General features: G+C 40.1%; 1 protein-coding gene across 8 annotated transcripts in view; it reads left to right on the forward strand.

Annotated features, from left to right (window-relative positions):
* Ctnna2 (catenin alpha 2) overlaps positions 1-9272 on the forward strand; it is a 1083974-nt gene that overhangs the window by 765539 nt on the left and 309163 nt on the right. The gene's annotated exons all lie outside the window — the stretch shown is intronic.

Raw genomic sequence — 9272 nt, forward strand, 5'->3', positions numbered from 1 at the left:
GAGGGAGGGAAGGAGGGAGAGAGAGAGAGAGCAGAGAGGTAGAGGAGTAGAGTAGTAGATGTCAGCCATGACAATGTGGAGAGAGGGGGAAAGGAAGAGGGGAGGGGAGAGGGGACAGAGAACCTGCAGGCAGAGAGATCAAGGGAGCAAGAGAGAGAGGAGGGGCCAAGCAGCCCCTTTTATAGTAGGCAGGCCTACCTGTCTGTTGCCAGGTAACTGTGGAAAGGAGCATACCTGGCTGTTGACAGGTGGCTGTGGAGGTGGAGTTTAGACAGAATACTAACAGTCCCTCACTTCAATTTCCCACACTGATATATTATATTTAGAGGTGATTTTTTTCCTTGTTTGAGAGTATGTAGTGATTTGGAACTCACAGAGCAATGTAAGACCAAGATTGCCTCAAACTCAGAGCTCTGACTGCTTCTGCCACAATCTTTCCTTCCTTCCTTCCTTCCTTCCTTCCTTCCTTCCTTCCTTCCTTCCTTCCTTCCTCCTTCCCTTCTTCCATTCTCCCTTCCTTCCTCGGCTCACATTCATTTCCTTCCCTCACTGCCTTCTCTTCTGCCCATTTGCCTTCTAGCTGTTTTAGCCCTTTCCTGCTCCCCCTGCTTCTTTCCTGCAGATATTCCCTTTACCTCAGTATTTTCTATCTTCTTTAAGATCTTCCCCTCCTGCATGATTCTCTTTCTAGTTTCTTGCCCAACACATATAAAAACACAAACACACACATACATGAACACATATATTTTATGCATATGCATACAAAATTTAAATCTAACATATTTCTATGAGTGAAAGCATGCAATGTTTGTTTTTCTGAATCTGGCTTATTTCACTTAACATAATGATTTCCAGTTGTATCCATTTTCCTGAAAGTATCATGATTCAGCTTTCTTTTTCAGTTTATGAGCTGTATTATTAAAGAAAAGACTTATAAATAAATAAAAGCATCATACAACAAGATTAACCAGACCAAAATCTATACAACCCAATGAATTTTTATCCAGTTGGAATAGGCATTTGTAATGCAAACTGTGGAGTTTCACATTAAATTTTACAGTTTCGATATCAAATATATTCTACATACTTGTTAACCAGCAAATATTTTTTTAAAAAGGATCTCATTTGAATTAGAAAAATAATCAGTTTTATATTCTCTTTCATAATATGTCTATTAGCTGGCTTTTTTCTTTCCTTATTCTTTAATATTTAGCCTTTCTTGTTCTCTTGCCTTCATAGTATATTGTATTCACATGTATATTTGTTGCATGCATATGTACACATACACACACATGGATTGGCTAGATTCCACATATGAGAGAAAACAGTTCTCTCTCTCTCTCTTTCTCTTTCTCTCTCTCTCCCTTCCTTCCTTCCTTCCTTCCTTCCTTTCTTTCTTTCTTTCTTTCTTTCTTTCTTTCTTTCTTTCTTTCTTTCTTTCTTTCTTTCTTTTGAGATTGGAACATAGAAGAACTTAACACATATAGTGTTAAGTGAGGTACACAATCTCAGAAAGAAAAAACCCACTTTTTTAGGGCTTCAAGAAATTTGATCATGTGTATGTGGCACATTTTCTTTATCCATTCATCAGTTAGTGAACAGCTAGGCTGCAACATACCTGGCCCAATGTGAAAAGTGTGGGACAAAACAAACTTTGATGTGCAAGTGTCTCTGTTGGGTTTTGATATCCAGTCCTTTCTGTTCATACAGTACAGGTAGAGTAGCCCTACGGTAATTCTGTTTTGGGTTTTTGAGGAACCTCTATACTGATTTCCAATGTGGCTGTACCAGTTTCCATTCCCATCAGCAGTAAATGGAGGTTCATCTTTCTCACATCCCTACCAGCATTCATTGCCTCCCACTTGCATTCAACTGCCATTTGTTCTCTTGATAATAGCCATTCTGACTGGGGAGAGATAGAGTCCTGGGGAAGGTTTAATTTGCATTTCCCATTTCAAACTACCATGATTTGCTTCTCTTAATGTACTTATGTGGCCCTTTGGCATATAAAAGTCCAATTGTCCTGCTTTGTCAAGTGTTGATCCTGCAGACCACTCAGGTTAGAGTCTTTCCAGCATAGCCTATAACATAATGGGCTATTGTAAGTCTGGGTGCATACAGTACACTTTATTTTTAAATGATCACCCAACCAAAGAACCCATGCTCCTTAATTGAATTTTTTTTGTCATGCCTCAGTAGATAGAATTTTAAATGATTAGAAGACACATCCTCTCTACAAATGTGCCACATGAGCTTACCTCAGGGGCTCCCTTATCATTAGAAAGCAGTAACTGCTCCACCCAGTTCTTTTCTGAGCTGCTTCCAAGGGAGAAGAACTAACCTTGGCAAGGGTGCTTTGTAAACTCTAATGGCATCATGCTTTGAAAAGGACATTATTTAGTACCCTAGAGAAACAGGATGTTAATAATTTCCCAGTGGTATAAATTAATACAGTTACCAAAAGAGACTAATTGAGGAGACTGCATAATGGTAATAAAGGCTCAATTTAAAAGGCAGTCTCTCTGTGTGCTAGTTCTCAGGAGTTGGTTTAATACCAAGAAGGGAGAGTGGTGCATGCTGGGTAAATAGGGGCCAAGGCAAGAACCATAGTATCTGCTGTGGAGATCAGTCCTCAAGGTTTGGGTGGAACATATAGTCACTTACACTTGAGTCTGGTTTTAGTTTTTTGTTCTCTTTTTTTCTTCTTCTTTCTGTTTTGAACAAATGAGTCTATTACACAGCCTTCCTGTGGTACCTTTACTTCAGAAGTATTTATAACCAAACATCTCACACTTAAAGAACAAGCATAGAAATAAAGAAATATTCTGAGTGAAGGATGAGTGCAGCTGCAATTGTAGATAGAAGTGCGTGAGTAGGGGAGAGAAAGGTGAAAGTAGATGTACATTATGAATGAGGGACAAGAGATGATTGCTCTTCTTGCTTGAAAATAGTTTCTGTTCAAAGCCATCATGACCAAACCACTCATTTGGCTCATAATTAGAAGAAAACAAAACAGACATACAAAACAAAATAAAACACAGGAATCCGGGATCTGAGCAGTTAGCTCTGCAGTTATGAACAGTAGTTGTTCTTTCAGAGGAGCAGGGCTCCAGGCATGTAAACATATGTATACATACAAACATGAAGCCAAAATACTAAACAAATTTTTGTTTTGTTTTGGTTAGTTTATGTTTATTTGTTTGAAACAGAGTCTTTGAATGTTACACTGGCTGTTCTAGAACTCTACATAAACAAGGCTGACCATTACTCCCAAAGATCAGCATCCCCATGTTTCCAGAGGACTGGCATTAAGGACATGTGCCTCTATACCTGACTACATCTAATAAGTCTTAATAAAATAAAGTAATAAACTAATAAAATAACTTCAAACTTCCATGATGATTGAGAGCTGGTTGTTGCAGGTTCAATTCAGGGCCAAATTCTCTTGGGTTATAGCTAACTTCTAAATAGCCATCTACTGCCCATCTCTGTTTTGAACTAATATCCTTCTGACACTCAAGCAAATTTGAATTCAACAGCCTTATGTCTTGCCAAAGCCAAAGGCACCTCATGTCCTCAGATAGCTTTGAAGGACTGTAATAGATGGTTTTTTTTTTTTTCATTTTGCTATACCTGATACATCATCTAGTGTGTTAAAAGGTTAGTTCGACTTATGATTTTCATTGCTTTGGTCCTATAAGAAAAAAAAATGCTTTGTCATGCGGGTGTCACCACAGTGAAGCATGCATGGTATTTGGGTAACCTGAATCTATGATCTCACTCCATTGTCACTTGAATTTGGTTCTAGAGTAAACTGCCTCTTCGTCCCTTACAGGGGACATCTTTTTCTTTTTTGTGGAGTTCTGCAGCATCCATATTTACTGTTGCAAATGATTGAGTCCACAGAGTTGTATTGTATTTCTTTGTGTAGAATTTTAAAGTTTATTTTATGTGTGTGAATGTTTTGCCTTCATGTGTGTTTGTTCAACATATGTGTGGCTTATATTCACAAAGTTTTCAAAAGGGCCTTAGATTTCCTAGAACTGGAGTTATAGATGCATGTATGTGCTGTAAACTTAACCCTGGTCTTCTGTAAGAACAACCAGTTATCTTAATTACCAAATGTCTCCCCTGCCCTTTGGGTAGAATTTCAAAAGTGAAGAGAGATCAACAAGATAAAACAAGAACCACCAGCATTGTGAGGACTTTGAAAGCAAGTGGGCAAGTGAATACTTGTAGAGTTTTAGCAAAGAAATCTTAAGGAGGATGGCATTTATTTCATTCAAATATTTGGACACTACAGTTACAACTATAGTGAAACATATTCCCAGCGGAGATTGTTGAAGCTCTTTTCTAGGAAGGAATACTATTTTCAGAAGTGAGAAATTCAAGATCTGGTTTGTGGAACTGGGTTCTTGTTTCTGCTCTTGATGGTTTGCGCGCTGTAGATGGTCTTACAACTGACAGGAAGATCGCAGCTTCATAGGATGCAGGTAGCTGCAGTGGTACTGAGTCAAAGATTACTACCTGGACTGAAAGGTAGACAGAGGATGTCAGGTTTCATTCTGTTAGAAATATCTCTGCTACACACTTTGCCACAATATTCCACTCTGAATTGCGTATGGAGTTGCAGTTTTCTGCTCTGACCCATCAATTTTTGTTTGTTCCGTTGTTTGTTTGTTTGTTTGTTTTAGTATTTGGTGAGAGCATCTGGTCATGGGGATGGCATTTGTCTACTCCTAATCTTTACCATAAGACCTCATTTAACTTGTGAGAATATCCATGTGGGCTGGACTCGGACAGACCTCCTAACACCCAAGAAAACGAAAGTAGGACAGGGAGCTGTGAAAGGAGGCGAAATCGGTATCTAAGTGAAAGTACCTGACTAACAAAGTGAATCGGTTAGCGGGGCAAGAAACCCGCACAATCAGGGGAAGAGAGAGCATCCAAATGCGGTATGTGTGAATGGGGAAGGTGGCTGGCGACCTCAGTTCCAGGCCATTCAGGTCTCATTTTTAAAACATTCCACTGCTTAGGGTTTGTTGTTTTCTGTTCCTCACCGCCACCGCCTGACACCTGGCTGCCTGCCGCCGCCCTTTCCCTCCTCACCCACCTCACCCCTTTCCGAAGACTGCTATACTAGTTAGGGGGTGTCTGGATGAGCCTCATTAACTTTTGTAGACACTGCTAATCCCAATTCCATTCTATTATCTTTACTAACAACACTGCACAGATTGAACATATGTTTCGTTAAGATACCCCAGAAGTTGTCTTTCCAAGAACCCTTCATGGTATTATATGACAAATGTATGCAGAAGGCTTCTGGGTGAGACTTTCTATCTGATCTAATGACAACCTCAGCATGCCCTTTTATATTCTGCTCTTTCTGCATCATATCTGGCTGTGGGTATAATGTCTGGAGGTTCAACCCTTCTGTGATAAGGACTAAAGCTATACTCTGAGGAGGATAGAGATTCTGACTTCTGTGAGGTACTGTCCTCATTCCCATCTATCTTTTGAAGAAAAAAAATTCCCTTGTGATGTGAGACAAGTAAACTAGGGTTTTTGTTTTGTTTTGTTTTGTTTTTTGTTTTGGAATCTCAGCTATCCACTGCCACATTCTAGTAGTGACCACACCAGAAGCAAACAACTTGGCATCATTTGGGTTTGAATAACTCAGTGTCCTTTGTTACCAGAAAAGGTGATCCTCCATATATGGCAGGCTAATTCTTCTTCTGCATTGGATAGATTTTACTTCCTTTCCTGAACTCTTCTGTGATTAAAACACTCCTTTGGTCCATGAACATTAAACTGGCATTTCTAATTAGGTAGAATAATTTTCACTGTCTAGAGGTTAAAATAAATGACACCCAAGAAAAATGAATATTTGTCTTGCACAGTCTATAATACTGGGTAAATAGTCACATTGTTCACCTTTTTGTTCCCTGAAGGTTCCATTTCTTGGCCTGTCCATTTCACTCTTCAAAATGTTCATTGTCCCCTACTGGAGCCCTCTTTATCCTCACTAACTCTGTTATGTCAATTATGTAATAGGTTGGTTCTTTTTGGCTTTTGTTTCATTTTGACTCTTTTCTTTCTCTGCAAAGCAGCCTGCAGAGCAATGAGGTAGGGAACATGCCTGCTGGACCTGATTTTCTTCTCTAAAATAGCTTTGGCTACCAGTTAGTGATAAAAATGACTTGGCTCACTGTAGAAGCCAAAAGCCAGAGAAGTGAATTTCATCTCATGATGGTACAAAGATGACTCCTGGACAGAAAATGAGACCTGTGTTTGGTTTGAGCCTAAATGGAGAGCAGCAAAATACAGTGGAAATATCACTATAGCAGAATCAGGTCACCAGAGATTTCACTCTGCTGTATCCAACTTGTCATTTTGAAGCTGCTGTGTTTCTGGGCAAGTCCCTTAGGCCTTCTGGACCTCAGTCATAAAATGAGTTGTCTCCAAGATCTCCCCAGCTCAAATACCACAAGCCATAAAGATTTATTCCCCACTCATGGTTGGTTGGGCACTGTTCCAGGAAAAGAGATGCAGGAGTAAATTGAGAATAAGAAACATGTCTAGGCTTAAGAATCCATGGAATTGGAGAGACCAGAAGGCAGGCTGTCCTGAAGGAAAAGATGAGGATAGAGAGAGGAATTCGGAGTGTTAATTGAAGACTGCCTCCCTGGTCTCCACAGCTCATCCATATGGAAACCCGTTTAGTTCATTGCTTCTGTTGTTGGTTTCACCATACAGGGACTCTTATGATATTCCTGTAGATGCTGGTGATAATTCAACACTTACCATTTATCTGTAGTATCAAATCCCCTTCTTGGCATTTTTCTACTCTCCTTAAATAGATGAAGAACACTTAGATGGGGATGGAGAACACTCAGAGGTTGGGTCCTTCTGTCTGTCTGTACTAAGAAAGTTGGAAAGAGGATTAATTAAGTCTCCAAAGATAGTTCATGCCAATTGATTGGGCCTGAGGCCACTAGGAGAGAAGAGTGTTACTAGCAGGCAGGATAATTGCTCACAGCCTAGCGCAAACCAGAAGTTACATGCTTTCCTTGGCAGGTGCTCAAATCAGGGTAAATCAAAAAGCCAGTTCGTGGGTGTGCTTGAGCATTGTGGTTCCTAATTACTTTTTCTGTGTTATGAATTCTGCACTCTAGATCACTGTACTTCCTTTCTGATTCTCTCACAAAATACCATGAGCAAAAGCAAGTTAGTGCACAAAGAGCTTTATATTTCCACAGGCATACAGTCTTACAAGGCAATGTAGACACGAAACTTGCAGGGAAGAGATGGTAAGAGAAGCAAGATGCTGGCTGGACTTATATCACCTACACATAGGACACAGAAAGAGAACAGGAAATGGGGGCAGAATATTAACTTTCAAAGCCCATCCCCAGTGATGTTCTTCCTCTACCAAGTGTCCACCTCTGAAAGATTCTGTAAACTCCCCAGGCAGCATTACCAGCTGGAGGTGGGGGTCAAGTGTTCAAACGCATGAGCCTATGAAGGACATCTCCCATCAACCAACACAGTCACCAAGACTCATCTTTAAAGTGCCTTTCGGAGACATTTAGAATTGCTCATTTTTGGCAAGAAAGGATGGAAAATAGGAGAGAAAGGAACAGGATGGAAGAAGTGAGCATGATGTTCTGTAGACATATTTCTGTGCTCTCACAGTCAATTTGTATTTGGCAATATGAACATATTACCCACTCTGTATTCTGAGGGAAGAGGGTATTAGATACATTCTGTTTCACAGTGTCTGTCTTAGAGCTGAGCACAGCACAGATCCCTCTACTGAGAATTGACTAACTCTAAAGGGACATGAGATATGGTAGCAGAATCTGGGAACCAAAGGAAGGACCCTATGTATTTTTTTCTTTATTGTATATTTGGGGGTGTGTGTGTGGAGCAGGGCCTATGTAGCCCATTCTGGTCTCAGACTCACTCACTAAGTTGCCAAGGATGACCTTGCACCTCTGATCCTTCTGCATAGATCTTTGCAGTGCTGGCATTTAGAGATGTGTAGCAAAATATTCAGAACTTCGTGGATAATAGGCAAACTCTACCCAAGGAGCTAAAGCTCTATCCCCAAGCAGGATGATTTCCTGTATCCAATTGTCCCATTGAGCTCAAGCACCAAAATTGAAAGTCATGGCTAATGATTACTGGCTAGAAAAATTGGACAAATTCATAGCCTCATTGATTCATATAAGTGTTGCCATCAAATGATCCCTTACACAGATTGTCAGTCATTACTTCAGGACCGTGGACCAGATGCTTTTTCTTAGTGACTCAGGGTACTGAAAGGGCTTCTTCCATCAGGGTACTGCTCTTAGAATGTTACAGGAGCAGAATCGAGGTTTATCTTTGTAGCACACAAAGATAAAAGACAAGTGGGCCTGCCTAAATTCTAGTTGTCTTAGGGTTACTATGGCTACGATGAACCACCATGACTGAAAGCAACTCAGGGAAGAAAAGGGTTATTTCAGCTTCCACTTCCACTTCCACTTCCATATCACTTACTGCTCATCATCAAAGGAAGTTAGGACAGGAACCCAAACAGGGCAGCAACCTGGAACCAGGAGCTCATGCCCAGGCAATGTAGAGTGCTGCTTATTGTTCCTCATGGCTTGCTAAACCTGCTTTTGTTTGTTTGTTTGTTTGTTTTTCTTTTATTTCATTAATGGAATCCAGAACCTCCAGTCTATGTATGATGTGCCCCACAATAAGATGGGCACTACTCCACCAATCATTAAGAAAATGCACCATAGGCTTGGCTCCAGCCCACTCTTACAGAAGCATTTTCTCAGTTGAGGCTCCCTCTTCTGATGAGTCTAGCTTGAGTCAGATTGACATAAAACTAACCAGTACACTAGTATTCACGAACATAGCTTCTGAGGCAAAAGAATCCATATCTTCATTTCTAAGCTTTTGGAATTGAGACAGCATGCTTATATCAACCATTTGTTGTTGTCATTGTCCAGGAGGATTCATATCTGTTTCATCGTGCTGACAAAAGAAGGAATTAAGCACATGGTTAGCAAGTACCCCACAGTGCCTGGAATATAGCGTGTTTGATAATCATGATGTCCTGCTTGGGAACTGTCTGATATGTAATAGATGATCAAGATATTTATTTGTAATACAAGGTCTCATAATTTTTATTTTTTTAAATTTTTTTTAAAAATTATTTTTTTCTTTATCTCTCTCTCTCTCTCTCTCTCTCTCTCTCTCTCTCTCTCTCTCTCTCT

This window comes from Grammomys surdaster, unplaced genomic scaffold (genome assembly GCF_004785775.1).
Source record: "Grammomys surdaster isolate TR1022 unplaced genomic scaffold, NIH_TR_1.0 133, whole genome shotgun sequence".
NCBI lineage: Eukaryota > Metazoa > Chordata > Mammalia > Rodentia > Muridae > Grammomys > Grammomys surdaster.